The sequence below is a fragment of the Ciconia boyciana genome, chromosome 6 (genome assembly GCF_034638445.1).
Source record: "Ciconia boyciana chromosome 6, ASM3463844v1, whole genome shotgun sequence".
Taxonomy (NCBI): Eukaryota; Metazoa; Chordata; class Aves; order Ciconiiformes; family Ciconiidae; genus Ciconia; species Ciconia boyciana.
In genome coordinates, this window is record NC_132939.1 from 59125468 (window position 1) to 59142757 (window position 17290).

Sequence of the window (17290 nt, forward strand, 5' to 3'; positions counted from 1 at the left end):
ATTCCGTTGATGCCAATGGAATGAAACTGCTGTAGAAACACTAGGGGCAGTCCTACCCCTTTTGAAATCAGTGGCAAAACTCCCACTGACTTCAGATCCCATACATGTAGCTCACAGGCACAGCACTGCTCTTCGTTGGCCTACTAACCTTTGTGACTCAACACATGCTGCACTTCCCATTTGCAGTCTCTGAGGTAAGCCCTCTGTGCTGTTGAAGGTTCCTGGCCTAAGGTATCATTTTCTTTGTTTACTGTCTGGCTGCATAGATGTCTGGCACAGATTTCAAAGTACAGTAGCTCAAAAATATGCTCGGTGCATATGTGCATAAACCCTGTAGTGGATTGCATCACACATCCTGCATCCGAAACTAAAATCACGTACCTAGTGCTCTCTGTATTATTCACGGTTTGCATGAAGCAGGTAATAAAATGCAGCCATATCAGTAGCATGGCTTAGTAGTTTAACATCATTGACTAAAGTGGATTTATTCCAGAATGACATCAAGTAAATGAGTTTAGGATATTTTTCTTTCTGTGTGCAAGAAAGAAACATACGAAATACTCTGAGAGATCAGCACGGTTCACCTAATCCAGTTTCCATCTGTGCCAACATTCACAGCACATACAAGAAATTCTATACTATACAGTTACTGAATTACATTTCCTCCAGTTTTGCAGGGCTTGGCACAGTCAAATGCTCCAAACAAATTCAAAAGCACATTAAAAAGTACCAACTTAGTCTCAACAAACCAAGTGTCTCAGAGCAATAAGAAAACTGTTCTATACGCTTCCAGGGAGGTGGCTTACTGTATTAGCTGGACTGGATTGTACTGAACTTGCCGAAGTCAAGCATTTAAGCAATATTTAGTTTACGTAACCTATTGATACTAAATCACAGTTAAACTGCCCAAGTGAACCAAGACAGTGATGGGAAAACACAGTGAATTAGATTCCAGACCGCCTTTTGTCCGGCTGTCCGGCTTCTCTGTCTGGCTTCAGTGAAACATTATAATTACTCCTGCCACCACATACAGAGCTTGTCTTTTTTTCAAGTTTTACTGCTGATTTTGTACGCCAGGCTACCATTACTTTACTACTAGCCCTTGTAAAAGGGCTAATGCAGCCATGGCGCAGTGGCAGTCCTGGAGTCACAGTGCATCCTGAGTTGCAATAGACCCTTGAGACTGGTGTCCCTTTTCAGGCCTTAAATTTCTCACAGGTCATGGATGTTGGCAATTTAGACACAGTGAGAGGCAAGTTCTGGCTTGTTTATTCCAGGCTAAACAGGACAAACAGAGAAACATCAAGGTCGTGGGAGGAATAAGCAATTCCTCCTTTACTCTGGACAGGAGGTGCTGCTCTAACAGGAAAAATCTGACTAACAAGGCTGAAATCTGGCTTTTATCCACTCCTAGTGGAATCAAAACCATTATACAGTCTAAATAGCTCAATAAACTTCTTGCAAGTCAATTAATAACAACATCCTTGATCTTAAAGTATTACCTCATGATAGGTTATTATTACTGTCATTCAAGGACAGGCAAAAATCTGGTGTAACTTTCCATAATCTCTACTACACATCTGAAGTTTGACAGACACACAGTGTGTTTGTGAGTGGACAAGCATGGATTTCTGCAGGTAGAAGGGTTAATCATGTTCAGTTTCCCATATTTTTTGATCAGCTGATCCTTGAGAGGATTTCTAAAGCTTGCAGTCCAATTCTGGCTCCAAAATACAGCCAGCTTGCCCTTGCTGTTTGGCAAGAAACAGCAAAATTGTGTTAACAGTTTATTTCAAGAACGCATGTTACTAACTGCCAAATGACAGTTGTAATGACCCTGATGCATCTCTCCCCTTATGGCTTTTTTGTTTAGAACCCAGTTGCCCCCCAGGCAGAAAAAATCATTCTTTGCCATGAACTCTCCCATCACCCTGAGCTTTCTCCACTGCCACCAGCACTATACCTTCTCAGAGTAAAGTAAGAAGCCACCTCCTGCCTAACAAAGAGCTACTCCCACCTGGGATTATAGATACCAGAGCATGCATTAAGGGCTTGACACAGAGCCTGCTGAAACCCAAGGAGTCTTTCCATCAACTTCAACAGGCTTTTGGTCAGGTCCTGAGAGTCTATTTTTATGCATTCACTCATTTTTCCCTTGTTTATTTAAAGAACCATTTCTCTGAAATCCAGGCAGAAAGACTCTAATATTTTTGGTATTGTATCAGGGCAATGGTTTAATCATAAGTTAAATTAAGAAGTGCCACTGTCTGCAGCCAAAAGAAAGAGGCTAACTCTGACATACCACCTGTGCACTGCTTCTCTGGCTCAGCATTGACCTTGGCTGACAGGAACATGTGCCTGAAAATTGCACACAAGAGGAAACTCATCACAACATGAACAATCACAATAGAATGATAAACACCCACACTGCACAAGAAAGCTGCCAAACCCTCACAGCAGCCAGGACTCTAACTGCATCTGGAAGGAAATATGCATGTACCAAAAGAATGTATGTGTGTATACATGAGTATGTATGTATGTGTTACACACACTCTCTTGCTCCACTTTGTGCCTAGAGTGCCATGTTTCATTTTGTAATAAAATGTATGCGTAAAAATATCTTTCTGTTCTCTTATGACAGAGACAACTAAGATTGTCAGGTTCCCTATATGCAATCACAACAGAAGGTCATGACATCTTGCAGTGATTTAATCCTACTGATCCATTCACATACATTTTCCCCCTTAAGAAGATAACTGATGTGTTTAGCTTTGAGTAGCTTGGATTTTCTTTTAATAATTTATGATTACATGCTCCCACAAGATCATCAAAGCTGTGAGAAGGCCATAAAAAACACATTCGGCAAGAAACTAGTCTAACTGTGTTTCCTCTTAACTAATGGAAGAAACAATGGGTTTTAAATGTTACATGGATGATTTTCTTGCACATGTGGTCTTACGCAAGATTCCTGCTGTGGAAGTCTAAGGTTGGCAGACATCTTCAAAGACGAACTGAAGAGCCAAAACAGTCTTTATGGGCTCAAATCTGTTCACAGGCACAGGTACTTGCACAAGGAGAACACAATCTTTCATGCAGAAATCACTTAAACCATGAAACATCAGATACATTCAGTGTTAACACTTCCAGAGTAAGCCTTTCTGCAAAAGTGTTTGAAATGGAGAAACAACCTGGTATCCCAACGAAGACTGAAAACAACTCTTGCTTTCTTCTCTCATCTTTCATCTAAAATATTTGCTATCTCCTGCCATCTCTAGACATCCATAGACCAAGATCTGTGAAGTGCAAGTCATGGGGGCAATAAAAAGAGTTGAAGGTGCTCAGTTCCTCAGCATGAGAAGTATACTTGTAGCAACACAAGCAGGATTGCAAGAGTGCCTGCATGTCATTCACAGGAGATCTGTATCACTAATGTATGAAGAAGACAAGGAAAGGAGTTGCATCTCTGGTGAAATGTATGGATATTCAGGGTTTAGGGGATAGGTGCACTTGCAATCTGCCTGTAAAAATGTCTGATAAAACTCCTTCAATTTTGAAGGCCAAATCTGACACCTCTTAGGTAGCTTTCACACTGCAAGCGCCAACTCTGCTGAAGATGTGTGAAACCCTTGGTGTGGCTAGAAAAAGCTGTGGATCAGCTCAAGCAGGAGATCCTGCAGGGTGCTGAGCCACTACAGTTCCTTTGCAATCCCTGGTGGGGTACATTCTTCCTGCTCTTACCCACATGTGTGCATTGCAGCATTTAGTCATGTAAATAAGGGAAGAAACAGTGGTGAGGATGCATGGTTTTGTTTTTGTTTCAAAGACTGTCTGTGCCTGCAGACTTGCCAAAGCCAGATGCTGTAACTCTGCATAGTGTTACTCTGCAAGATGGGCCAGAATCTTCCAGACGCTGGGTGTGGTGGGTGCGAGGCCGCTTCATTAGCTGTTTGAAGCTGCGTGGGTAGTTTCCATTGTGGTCTAGGAGCCATGCAGGACGCACCCAAAGAAGCTGGGTAAACTGCATACAGGAATTAGCCCACACTGAATTCCACGCTTCCACAGCTGGATTGCTACCCATACCCCAGCTAGCTAGCTGAAAGCGAGGTAGGTATGTCTCCAGTGAGAGGAGACAGATGAAATATTCAGACAGGAGGCCCTTCTTTCTGCATCCTACAGCACAGACCACCACCCTGATGCTGGAGAACAAGGTACGAAATGGCTCTCTTGAAATAAAGGTGAGTTTAACAAGGAATCAGGATGCAGATCTGCTCAACGGAGTGTCCCAAACCAGGAAAACACCAAGCTTCCATGGTTTCAACCACTAAGCTGGAAGTCCTGGAAACGCTGACCTTAAAAGGAGTGGCTTCCCACTAAGGGTACAGAAAACATGGAAATCCCAGTAATTTCCAGCATTTCCAGACTTTCCGATCACCTACCGGCAAATGCCAACTGACAGCTTGGAAGCCCTGCAACGGACTTCCAGGCAGCCCACAGAGCAGGGCTGCCAAAGCACCACCGATCTTGTACAGTCCCACAACTGCTCTATGGAGCTGATAGTCAGTCACCTGTCAAATGCCATTTTCACTGAGAAGCTGCAGGAACCAGGGAGCACATTTATTTCAGAAATAAAATGTTTGTTGCTTCCAGAATGCAATTATCTCAAAATTTCTGGTTGGCAGAAAAATTTCTTTTTATTTTCCAGATCAATTTGGACAAAAACCCCACACAAAAAAATTAAACAAGATTTCCCATGAACCAGAAATTCTGTTCTTCAGCCAGTTTAAATTGGTAAAAAGTGAAAGGGAGAAAAGGAGGGAGGAACACTGTTAACCGGTATAAATCTTTTTGAGACCTTTATATTGCCAGACTTGTTTTCATGTAATCAGAGATGTTGATACCAGAAGGAACAACCACAATTTTTATCTAAACCTTTATATGAGCTCAGATCAAATTACCAAGGCTTAAGAAGTTACCACATGTTAGCTGAACCAAGCAGTCTTTGTACATCCTCAGCCCTTAACTAGCACAAGACAATATGGTTTAACATAATCATTTTTGTTACAGGCTAAACCAAGTTTCATTGCCTTAAATACCCCACAGCCTAAATGTATACACACTTACCACACTTCACCTATAGAATCATAGAATATCTCAAGTTGGAAGGGACCTGACATATAGTACCTCATTAATCTGCAGCAATTTGAATATACATGTAAGAAAAGAAGCAATAATTGACTTGCAACACCATTACTTTGCTGCTCTACTTCTGTGCTGTTAGAAGCACCACATGAGGCCAAGGGTCACAACTCTCTTACACAACAAGCAGGAGCAACAGCTGTTATGCTACCAGTTACTAATTAACTGAACTAATTAACTAATAATTAATTAACTACTGGTACTATTTACCCAACTGTTTCAGACCAAGCTTATGCCTGAGTCTTAGGAGAAATCTCTCCCAACCACAAAATGTGCCACAGATTGGTATCTGAGCATATCACTCCTTTTAATGTAAGGATGTGCTGCTATGCCCGGTTTACAGATTCAGAAGGGAACCATATTAACTAGTCTAAAATTCATGCAGGAAATCTGTGGTGTAACAAAGTCTCAAATACAATAGACCCCTACATCTCTTTTACACACCCGTACCTCCTCAGTGATCTGCCCTTTGAGACTACAGTCTGCCTCAGTTTCCCAAGTTAGTTGTCAGGAGTATTAGCTTATGATCATCCAGAATAATGAGATTGCTCCTATTGCTATCAACTCCAACTTTGCAACTAATTTTAACAGGAACAGGCTTGTTAGCTTCAGAAACTTAAAGATACCACAATGCTTCCCTCATATTTCAAATAGAGCAGTAGGTTAGTTAGTCATTAGTGGGACTATGTATATATGTATGTATGTAGTAATCAAAACATATCTATTTACAATATGTATGTTGTCGAAACAACAACAGACTTCAGTTTTACTTCTGTAGCCATGGAACAGCCTACAGCCCCATGAAACATCCTGCATCTAACTTCTGCCTTGTTTACTTTCTCAGGGTCTCTATTGACTTATCTCTTAGTCCATTACATTACAAGTCTGACACAGATTTCAAACTGCTACCATTTAAAAGGAACAAATAGCCTACATCTATGGTAATTATTCTATTATTTTACTCTAAAATAGAGACTGGGGGGAAAAGGTACATGTTTCAACACTGAGGTCAATATACAGGAGCACTAGCTGACCCTCCTACAGGACTGTCAAAATTAAGGATTAAATATCCCATGATTTGCCATGATTAAGGACATGCTCGCTTCCCAGCATTTGCTGCAGTTCTGGCAAGTCGTGAGACAGCAAACTTTAAATCTGTAACATGACTGATAGAAGTGTTGTTTTTAAGGGTTGAAAATGTTTTAGCACTAAATATTAAGTCACTCAGAGATTGGAATATGTATGGGACCAATTTTTCACCACATTTCATCAGTCTTTTATACTGTGAAAACCAGTGGGGTTACTCTGGCATAAAACCAGTGCAATGGAATGGAGACTCATGCCTGTGGTCACTAACGTGACCTAGTTGTATATACAAAAGGATATGGCAAAAAATATTAAGAAAGGGTGTCAAAGCCCAAATATGTTCTAAAATGACTTTCCAGTGTGACACTAAGTAAAATCAACATTGTTTTTTGATAAAGACTTTGGTAGCATTTGTTGGAGATCATCTATGAGTCTCACTTTTCACTCATCGTTGGGACTACAGAATTTATCTCCAAACCAGTGACAGAAAGTTGCACCAACTTACCACCATACTGTGGCTGTGCCTGCAGTAGGCCAAACTGTTTGTGTGGCACAAAGAGGTCACGTGCCATCCAAAGTTACAGATGGAAGCAGATTCCAGCAAAAAGTCTGACATCATTCTAGCTGTTAGGCTGTGCTGTCTCCATTTCAATTCTCTCTCAGACAGTTTCTTTCTGAATCCAAGATTATCTTTTGAGTTTTGCCCTCGGTTTATGTTCTCATAATAATTACACACAGTAAATGTCAGCAAAGATTCATGAAGGCCATGAGAAGATAGGCCAAGCAGTACAGAAGAACTTTCTGTGCTAGACAAAGCTATGAGACACAACTCATGAAGGACTGTAGTCTGGAGAAAAATGGCTTGGCAAGTAAAAACGAAGGCCATAAAGTCACAGCCTTCGCTGAGAAAATTCATTTAAATCAACCCAACGTGAGAAGGTCCATACTGCTGTTTGCTCCTTTGGGTTTGTTTTTCTCAGTTTAGAATCACATCTGCCTTTGAGCTCTTTCTGCCAAACTCTTTACAAGTTTCATTTTGAAAACTGACAACAACAAGGAAGCTTTTAACTGTTTTTATATTAATCTACTTCAAACTCATTTTTATCTAGCTAGAGGCAGGGTTTAATCAATTACAGGTTCTTTCTCTAAAGCAGGCCTCAGCTCAACTTAACCACAGTTTACACTGTGGCCTACATTACTAAATTCCAATGGCATTTAACTTTTCAAGGTCTTTCTTTAGAGTGGTGGCACTGAGCTTTACATGATACACAGACAAGGGTTTAGGAAATGCCAGCTGGTTACTCCTGAAAGGATTTACTGATGGACTCCACCACCACTAATGGAAAACTGGAGAATGCACTTAGCCAGAACGATGTCAGATATTAGGATTTCTCACTACCCATCACACACACACACACACAAAAAAAAAAAAAAAAAAAAACAACTCTTTCATGCTTACTGGGAAGCTCCTGGAAGAGCCCAATTTTGCATTCCCTGCAAACCCCCAAATTCCCTTGGATTTCACTGACAATTTTGAGTTGCACAAGCATAATTCCCTTTCCAACTAGTAACTTCTGCCAGAGCCACAAAAGGCATGACTCTCCTACAACTGTTAGCCAGAAGATTTAGCCTTTTTGAGCTCAAATTGTCAAGCTATCCTCTAGCTCTGGTAGTTCCAGGTTCAATTCCTGGTAATGATTAGGACAACAGTTACCTCATGAAGAACCCAGAATCCATCTCCAAGTACTTCAAATATTCTTAATATAGAAGAACACCTTCAGTTTTATTTTAGTAGGCATAACTATATACCCACATACTATCTCAAGATATGATGGGGGGGGAAAAGCATTGAAAACTGATTTGTAATAGGAGAGGCAGATTAATAATAAATGGTTACGTAACACAAAATGGCACACAATATTAGGAATCATTAACTGCAATAAAAAACAGATGTCACTGTGTCTATAACAACCCTGCAAAATTCTACTTGTCTATTACCTCTGGGATTTTTTTTTTATATATACGCTTACATGTTAAAACTTGCAATTTCCATGGCAAAGACCAGTCAAGGAGCTTTTATGTCTGAGCTTATCAGGTTTGATAATAATTTTCTAAAGTTGCCTAGGATAGAACACATGAGAACTGCAAGCAGCTGACTCAAAGAATCACATAATATTATCTGTGTATGTATTTACAGCTTGTGTTTAGGAGGAAAAACACATTCAGTGAGAGAATGACATCTTTTCAAGGATTTAAACAAAAACACAAAAAAATCAGAGTGGAATTAAGGCTTACAAGCAGGAAGATATACAGCAATAATTGCATAACAACCTCCCTGCAAGGCTTTCTCTCTGCCACCTTTAAAAGGCATGCTGGAAAAAATAAAACAGGTCGCTCCTAAACATGATATGGTTAGTAGGAAACAAATGCTGGTAGAAAAAAAAAAATGCAGTGGCTATTTCTCTGTACCACAACAGGATTAATTATTACCTTTTCTCTAAATTTAGAGTTTTTCTTGTATTCTGTTTCTGTAAAAATCTTGACTATACTTCAAGTTATAATATTAACCAAATATATCTGATTTTCTGCATTGACTTGAGGAAGCTCGCTGTATGAGCACATATTCTTTTCTACACCATAGCCTAACACAGCGACTGCTTAAAATCCCAACTCTGAACAAACTTCTGAAAGAGCTTAATTTGAAAATCCCCTGCAGTCAGTGGGACATGCTTATCCATATTTAAGTTTGGCAGCTCAGGACCCAAAAGAGCTACAGCAGGTTCCTCTCTCCCCATGCACAGTGAGGTCTTTCCAAATCCCACGAACCAGTTAGGGAACTCCAGCTCTCAGCTAAATAAAACGCTCAAAATAATCTGAAGTGCACAGTCTAGACAACCCCCATCAACCCCCATCCTGTGAACATATTTGCTACCAAAGGGCACCAAAAGTCTTCGAAACATTGTAAAGAGGTAGAGAACTTCCTTCCTTTGGAAACAATGAAGGCCACTTCATGTGTTAACTTGGATTCACACTATCAATTGCTTTTTCCTACCTCCACAAAAAGGATTCAAAATTGTATTAAGGGCCTAATATCATGTTGTAGGTCCATGCAAACCCCTACATTCCTGCACTGACCAACTCCTACAGACAGATAAATTAACAAATCTCAGCATGTAAACTGGTTACAGTCCTTGTTGTCAGGAGCAGTAAAAGTCTACATATTTACTTTTTAAATCAAGCTGAAAATGATAATCTAAAGCAATAGGATGACTTGACTTCTGTCTGCATAAAGAAGAAAGTGCAAGCTGTTGCAGAAAAAATAACATTTACTGATGATATACAAATTTAAGAGAGACAAGTGTGAACAAACAAAAGCTGTTTCATCAAATTCCATAATAGAGATATGCAAAGGAAATGCCAATATGCATTACATTAATAAGATGCGGTTACTGGCAGGTAGTTAACCCTTTCAAAATCAGTGATGCTGAAAACCATGAGACTGGATTTCCTCATTTCCCTGCACAGTACATTCTGTTTGGTCTATCATGGGAAAATCCTCTTTGTTTTCAACTTCAAAGTTTATTTTGGTGCAAAATTCCCCTCAGATACAGCGATGTGACCACCTGACCTAAGCCGTAGTGTGGTAACACACATACATACTACTCTTCGTCCTACAGCATCTTTTGCAATGTATGCTGTTCACATACCGAAAGCTCTTTCACCGACAGACTGTTTATTGGGAAATTAGGTAAACTGGCCAACTATGTGCACCAATTAAAGGTGCAACACTGATAAAAGCTGGCTAGAACAGACAAGCAGGGGTTTATAACAAGAAAGAGCAAGCTTGATGGAGGGAAGAGCAGGAAAAAAGATTAAAATGATCTCTGTAAATTAGACCAATTCAATTTAATTGGTGTATGTATACGTCATGTATTTACATGTCACCATGATAATCATAGGATCCATCAAGAAACAGTACTCCTGTACAAGCAGAGGCCCAAACAGTCCAACAGTTTTGTACAAGGCTCTGCTGAGAAGGCTGGCCAAGAAAGGTCTTACCCGAGACCCTCACCAGAATCTGCAGGCAGTTTGTAACGCGCTCCCTGGCAGAGCCAAGACACTTAGAAAGCAAGATGACAGCTGGGCATGGTTTTGTGGAGCCTAGCAAGGCCCACACAGGGCAGTTGTGTGCCTACATCCCTTTGCAGACCTATCTGCTAGAATTTTACTCAAGTTTACACAGGCCATCTGTGCAACAGCCCAAGTGACAGCGCCGGTGCACCACCGCCCACTGCACCAGTGACTGAACAACAACGCCGTCTCGCTCTTTTCGACCACCTGCTGTCACAGCTCTCCCCACTATAAGCCACTGATTTGGAAACCAAAATCCATGCAGGGCAATTTCTCATGGAAAGCAGAATTAAACACCCTGGGCACCAAGCTGTAAGGGAGTGGGGGTCTGAGACGCAGATGCCCTAGCAGGAGCAAATCTGGTACTGGTTAGAGAGCCACTACCTCAAGTACATTTTGAAAAGCTTGCATATTGCATGGTTCCTTAGCTACTCCACACTGTGCTTCTGTACACTGCACTATATAATCTCCCAGTGCAGTAGGTGGGCTGGCTATTTTTAAAGTGATTTGGATGAGTTTAGGCTGATTATCATGCCTCTTTGATTTTCCTCCTTTTCGCAAAAGAGACTGAGTTTTGACTCAGAAATAAATACGTCTGGCAAAAGAAAACAAAGTCAGGCTTTATATAAAACTTACACTGAACATAAAATTAAGTCTAAGTACAAGACAAATCATTTTGATAAGTGGTTAATAAGCTAATAAAGATACTATTCATCGACCCACTAGAGTTGAACATTATAGTGATTTATAATTCTCTGCAACATTTTTTACTGGTGTATTTATAACTGCTTACACCACATGGTCCTCACATGGCTAACAAGCTCTGCAGGAGCTGTTTGTTATTTAGGAAAAGCATATTAATGAAATCTTAACATAAAGTGAGTGACCAGACAATATATCATAAGATATTATATTTTATAATCCATACATGAACTAAAGTATTTACCAGACCATTCTTTAAATAACTGTTAACATATTAAGCCAGCAGCAGTGATTCATGCATATTAAATAAACAAGGAAGTAAAGGCTTGCAACGGAAAACTCTTCTATTGGAACCTAGTGAGCTGCAAAGCACTAATAAATACATGTTGCCGAATCCATTCTCAGGTTAAAGAGTTTGAAGCTCAGCCTCAGAAAGTGTTTGGATAATAAAGCGTCTCATTAATTCTTCCTGGCAGAGGTAAGAGGAGGATGTTGTATGCACTATCTGCGTCCTTTGTTGTGTAGCTGGCAGCAATGCTGCTCTCTCCTAGGGCTCTGCCTGAGTAGCTAAGGTAGACCTCACCACTTCTCCCTAAGGCAAGCACTCAGTATTCAGATGGCACTGACAGCTGCTGCAAGAGAAGGGTTATGAACTCTTGCACTTCCACAACTCAATTTCAAACAGACTTGCAGTGCCAAGAGTCTTGCACAAAAGCTTGTTTACAGATTAGGAAAATTAATAGGAAAATAATGCAGTTGCTCCTGTGTCAAAATTTAACTGAACTCTACATATATCCCCAAGGTCCTACAATTCACATCCAAATATAGACTTAGACACATAGGAATAAGGAAATTTTAATACAAAGAGAATTTCTAGAAGAGCATTGTTTGAGCTTTATTGACTAGTTAGAAAGACAAACTAGATGGCCAACTTATCCTGGAAAGCATCAGACCCTTTTTCACAACTGACTGTGATCTGGTTAGTAGGACACAAGACTGGACTCAGCACATCTATACTGCATGCGCCCTCTGGGTCTGAACTTGGGGCTTGACCCAACAGACTTACCATTGCTGTGTACAGATTTGGATGCTTACCTTCCTCCTTGTCTCTCCCTCTCTTCTTTTGAGACCAAACACTAGCTGTATTAACACTTTTCCCTAGTTCCATCTAGATGGCTTGACTTGGAACTGGAACAGAGCAGAGGACACTTGCTTGCACAGCAACCCCCAACCTTTACCCATACAGCAACAATTAACAGCAACTTCTGTCACCACCTCTTTGCACTGAATAGAGATCCCTGAACAAACACACCCTTGTACACTAGCTCTCCCCAGGCCCCAGGAACCCTGGGAGGCTGCAGAATCATCAGTAAGAAAACCCACAGCCCAGAGTCTGACATGAACTGTGTGGACTGGCAGTAAGTTACAGCACAAGCCCAACTGAAGTTTGAACAAAGTGCAGCTACAGACAACCCCTCCATTCCGTTTCCGGATCAGATAATGAGTTGTTGTGATTTTGGACACTTTTGTTTGTTTCTTTTGCATCTCTTTCTGAGTCCCTCTTTGTCTGACCCGCTTGTACTCCCAAAAGTTATATCTGGACCAGGACTATTTCTCACCGTGAGTGCTACATCAGCAATTTAGTGCATTGGAGAGCTTCTTTTTAACTTCAAATTTGCCCTTGTACTTGGAGTCCTATGGCATGTACTTGAGTGTATCACTGGTACATGGAAATCAGTTTTTCTCTTGGGGGACCCAAGGGTGATGTTGCATGGTACCATCTAAAGCATCCCACTTGCAATGTGAATAGTCCAGCACTACTTCTCCTCTAGACACACGTGGTGCATTCCTAAGATCTGCAGCCGCTGCAAACCTTGCTGCTGGTAAAGGTGCAATTCTGACCCACAGTCCTAGAACCATAAGGTACCATGTCCAGTCAAACCCTGGTCTTTCTCTCTTTGCATCACAAATACAATCTATGTGTTTATACAGTGCTTAGAGCATTTTCATATAAGTTTGTATCATTTTGCAAAGTTGTAAAGTCCTCCAGGACTGCAGAAAATCTCTGGAGAAAGGAAAAAGAGAAAGAATGGGAGAAAGAAAAACAGAAAAGTTACTAGCGGTAGTCTGTGAACTTCATGAACCTATTACAGAAACCCCAGATGCAAAATGCAATATAGAGCTAAATTCCAGCACCCATTACTCACCCTGCTTTTGCAACATGAGTAAGTCATGCACGGAATAAGATACTGCCCTGCATGAGACATCCAGTATAACCTGGACCACACTGCATGAGGGATTTTCTGTCCCAAAAGCAAAGAAGAAAAAATGACTGAAAAAGAAAGTAGAAAAAGATGATAATGTGAAAGTTCTAGGTCAACATATTATCAGAAAGACAAAGTATGAGTTGTAGTTACATATATATAGTTGCATTTACATATCTATACCCTGAACTCTGATTTCAGAGTAGATACACATACCTTGTTCTTGCCAGGCATTTGCCTGGGGGTAGATGATTTTGCTGGACATTAAGTACCTTCTGGGGGAGAACAGGGGGGTCAGATATTTTTTATCATCTTTAAACTTACTGGAATTTCTTTCCAACTTTGTTCTAGCTCCAGCTTAGTTTTGTCCAAGATTCTATCTAAGTGTACCCTAGCCATTGTGTGAGCGAGGCAGACTTCAGAAATAGGAAATAAACAAATGAGGAAATTACCTCTTGCTTTTTCATTCTCTCCTTACTTTTTCAATCTTTCACTGTTGCACATGGATTGCAAGTTGCATTTCCATTGAGAAATGCAGGGCATGTTAAATAAGGAGTAGTTCAATCAAACCACAAGCTCTGAACATTGCTTTCTGCGTGGCCAATGGTCCAGTCTCTTCCTGTCCCATTCCATCACCAGTCACTCCGTTGCAAGCCTCACATTGCCTGTCTTCCTTCTCCACTCTCCAAACACCTTCTCCTTTCCCTTTTCCTCTTTCACTTGCTTCTTTTGCTCCTATATACACAAGGACACACCTCTGCACTATCGTACTCGATCTCTCAATAATAAAGCTGACATTTTGTATGAAAATTGAAAAGCTAAGTAACCATGACTAAAGAAGGAGGTGGGGCTTCAAGAACAATGCACCGAGGAAGCAAAACTGTCTATACTGGGCTAATGTAATCTCTCTGTGGTGGCCAGAAGTGAACACTTATGAAAAAAATAGGAAAACACATTGTTTGGAGCAATCCCTAAGCTGGTAAGGTCTCAAAATTTCCATCAATCACTGGTTTGGGGATTTCCTGTGTAGCAGCCGGCATCCAGACTACCATACTCGATATCCATACATTAATTTCCTCAATGAATTTTTCAGTGTCCTCTCATTTTTGTATTTGTGAGAAACAGTGATTAATTGTTGTTCAAATCTTTTTACAGAACTAATATGCGGTGCTTCCACTAGCATCCTGTGTGACTGCTGATGTGCTACATCCAGTCCATACAAAGCCATAAAGTTTTGTTTCATATCCAATCAGTAATCACAAGCTGGTGTTATCTTCCACAATAAAAACAAAACAACTATCATTATATCACATCTGTTTTCTAGCTTCAAGCAAGTGTTTAAGGGCAACTCTGGAACCATCCACATTTCTCAAAATACCTTTTCCAATTCATCACTCTGTAGTGCCAGTGGTCATCTAGTGCAAATTAACTCATATGGTTTTGGATGTAAGCCTGACGGTGAATGCCAGCCCCTGATTTTCCACAGCCCAGAGTACACACATTCACAAGAGGTTCTAATACTTACAACGCTTTGTTAAATGGCAAGTCTAAAAAGAGGGTTAATGTTGCCTTAAGAAGATCAGATGAACAAGGTAGTCACTGTAGTAGTTTTAGCCTGCTTTTCAAGAGTTACTGGACAACATGTGATATATTTATAAGCAGAACAGAGCTCGTATGTAACTCAGGAAACATGATTTTCAAGAAATTTCAACAAATTTGAATAAAACCCCTTGGGGTCCTTTCAGGTTTTGTTGACAATTTTTCAAGAATTTCTGTAGTTTCTGCAGCTGCATATCATAGGATTTCCAGAACGGGTTGACTCAGACACACCCAAGTATTCTTGTAGGGTTCTATTATTTACAAGGCACTCCGTTAAAATGGACAGTTATGATTTGGCTATACTCATTACTTTGTTTTAATTGTCTTCACATACTTTCACATATCTAGATCTTGATACTGCTGGGCTTCCTAGCAACGTGAGGAAACTTAAGACTTGATCCTTCAAAGAATTCATGACCCCAACCCAAAGAGTCACATTGACCTCGGTGAATTTTGGATCAGGTTAAACATACAGAACACCATCAAGAGCAACAGCAAAATCTAAACCTGAACTAGAGGGATAATATGGTCTGTCTCTATCCTTGTAATTTTCTGCAACAATACGACCTTCACAGTAGGTGAAATTCTGACCTCACTCACATCACTGACTAACCTTCTACGGAAGATTTCACCGATAAGGTTTCACTGATACATATGCCTTACAAGTTAATTCACTTATGCTGTCATTTCTAATTTGAGAGCGAGCTGCCTAGAAAATTGTCAGATGTTTATTCCTTAAAAATAATTATCAAAAGAAAGATGAGAGGGCTAGAGAATACTGAATAAATAAACTCAAAAGCTTAAGCGGTCAATTCCAATTTTTCCTATATCTGATGCAATTTTCTTAATGGTTGCAGCATAATTCTGAATTACTAACAGGGCATTTGTCTTTTTCATTTCTTTTCTTTCCTTTCCTTCTTTTTCCTTTAAATTTGCAGCTGCAAATCAATGCAAACTCATTCAGCGATTACCCAGGAGAAAACTCCTATTTTGTAAAGTGAACATTGTGCTTTCGGGACCTCTCTGAAAACTTTTAACAATGTTCCACCCTTGGGCCTTTCCATCCTCCAATCCCTAGCTTGAAAGCTTGCATTCTCACTAGCCATCCCTTTTTAAATATGCTTTTGTAAAACTGCATTGAAGTGAAAAATGTTCACGAAGAACTCCGGTTTATTAGTTTAAACAGCAAAGGTAGCTCTCCTGCCTTGATCCTGGCATCTTATACATTTTAATTTTTTTTATTATTTTGGCCAAAAATAGCAATAAAATAGACCAATTCCCAGTTTCCTATGTTACAGCCAACAAACTGATTACATTATTACTGGATAACATCACCTCTTTGGAATTGGGCTGCTAGCTGAGGTCTTATTATAGTAGTGAATTCACACCGCCACAGTTAGCAATGTCAGCATTTCTAATAGTCTCTTCCTCCTCCTACTCTCTTTTCTCAAAGGACTGAAATTTGGACTTAAAAATGAAGTTAAGGTTGAAGCACTGGCAACATAATCCCTGTCCGTAAATCCACGGCTTATCATTTTAGCACATTTCTGACAAGCAGCTTTGGAGTATTTTTAAGTACAGGCCCAGCCATGCCTTCTTCCTACATCCAGAACTTGAGCGTGTGCCCAGAGAACGTAGCACTCATTGCCATTACCTTCGTGGCTTGAGTTTCTTAATAAACAAGCTTTTAATAATCTCTTAATTTTAGGCAGCCACTACTTTTAAAACTGTGCATCCTACCCATAGGGTGGATGTTGCCACAGCTTCACTTCAAAAATCTGTTTCAGAACAAGGATGTCATGCACGAAGCACGTTTCCCGAAAGCACTGCTGATGCTGAACTACACAGTGTAAAGGATCTGAAAAGGCTCCACCTGGGACCTCTGAGTAGAAGCAGGAGACCCGCTGCACGCACATGCACGCAACGTATGGCAGATGTCTTCATGTCGCCATGAAGACATCTGCCATACGTTCTAGCTGGGACGTGCCACGAGGACTCCATGGAAACCACATGCAGCTGAAACCCCGCAGCTTGTTTGCTGAACAGGGCAGACCATCAACGGTGCATCTCACCGCGGCTCCCTGGCGCTCCGACCCTTCCAGGTCCTAGCCCCCTTCCCCTCCCTCACCCGCCGGCCAGCCGGCTCTTGGTTGTGTTTGCTTTTGCCCGGACGAACGCAGGCGACGCTCCCCGGGGCACACCGCCGGGGCGGGCGCCCAGCAGGGCTCAGCGCCGCTGGGCCGAGCTCGGGGCCACGGCCGGGGGTCGGCCCCGGCCCGCCCGCCCAAACCGGCCCGCGGGTTTCGCCCTCG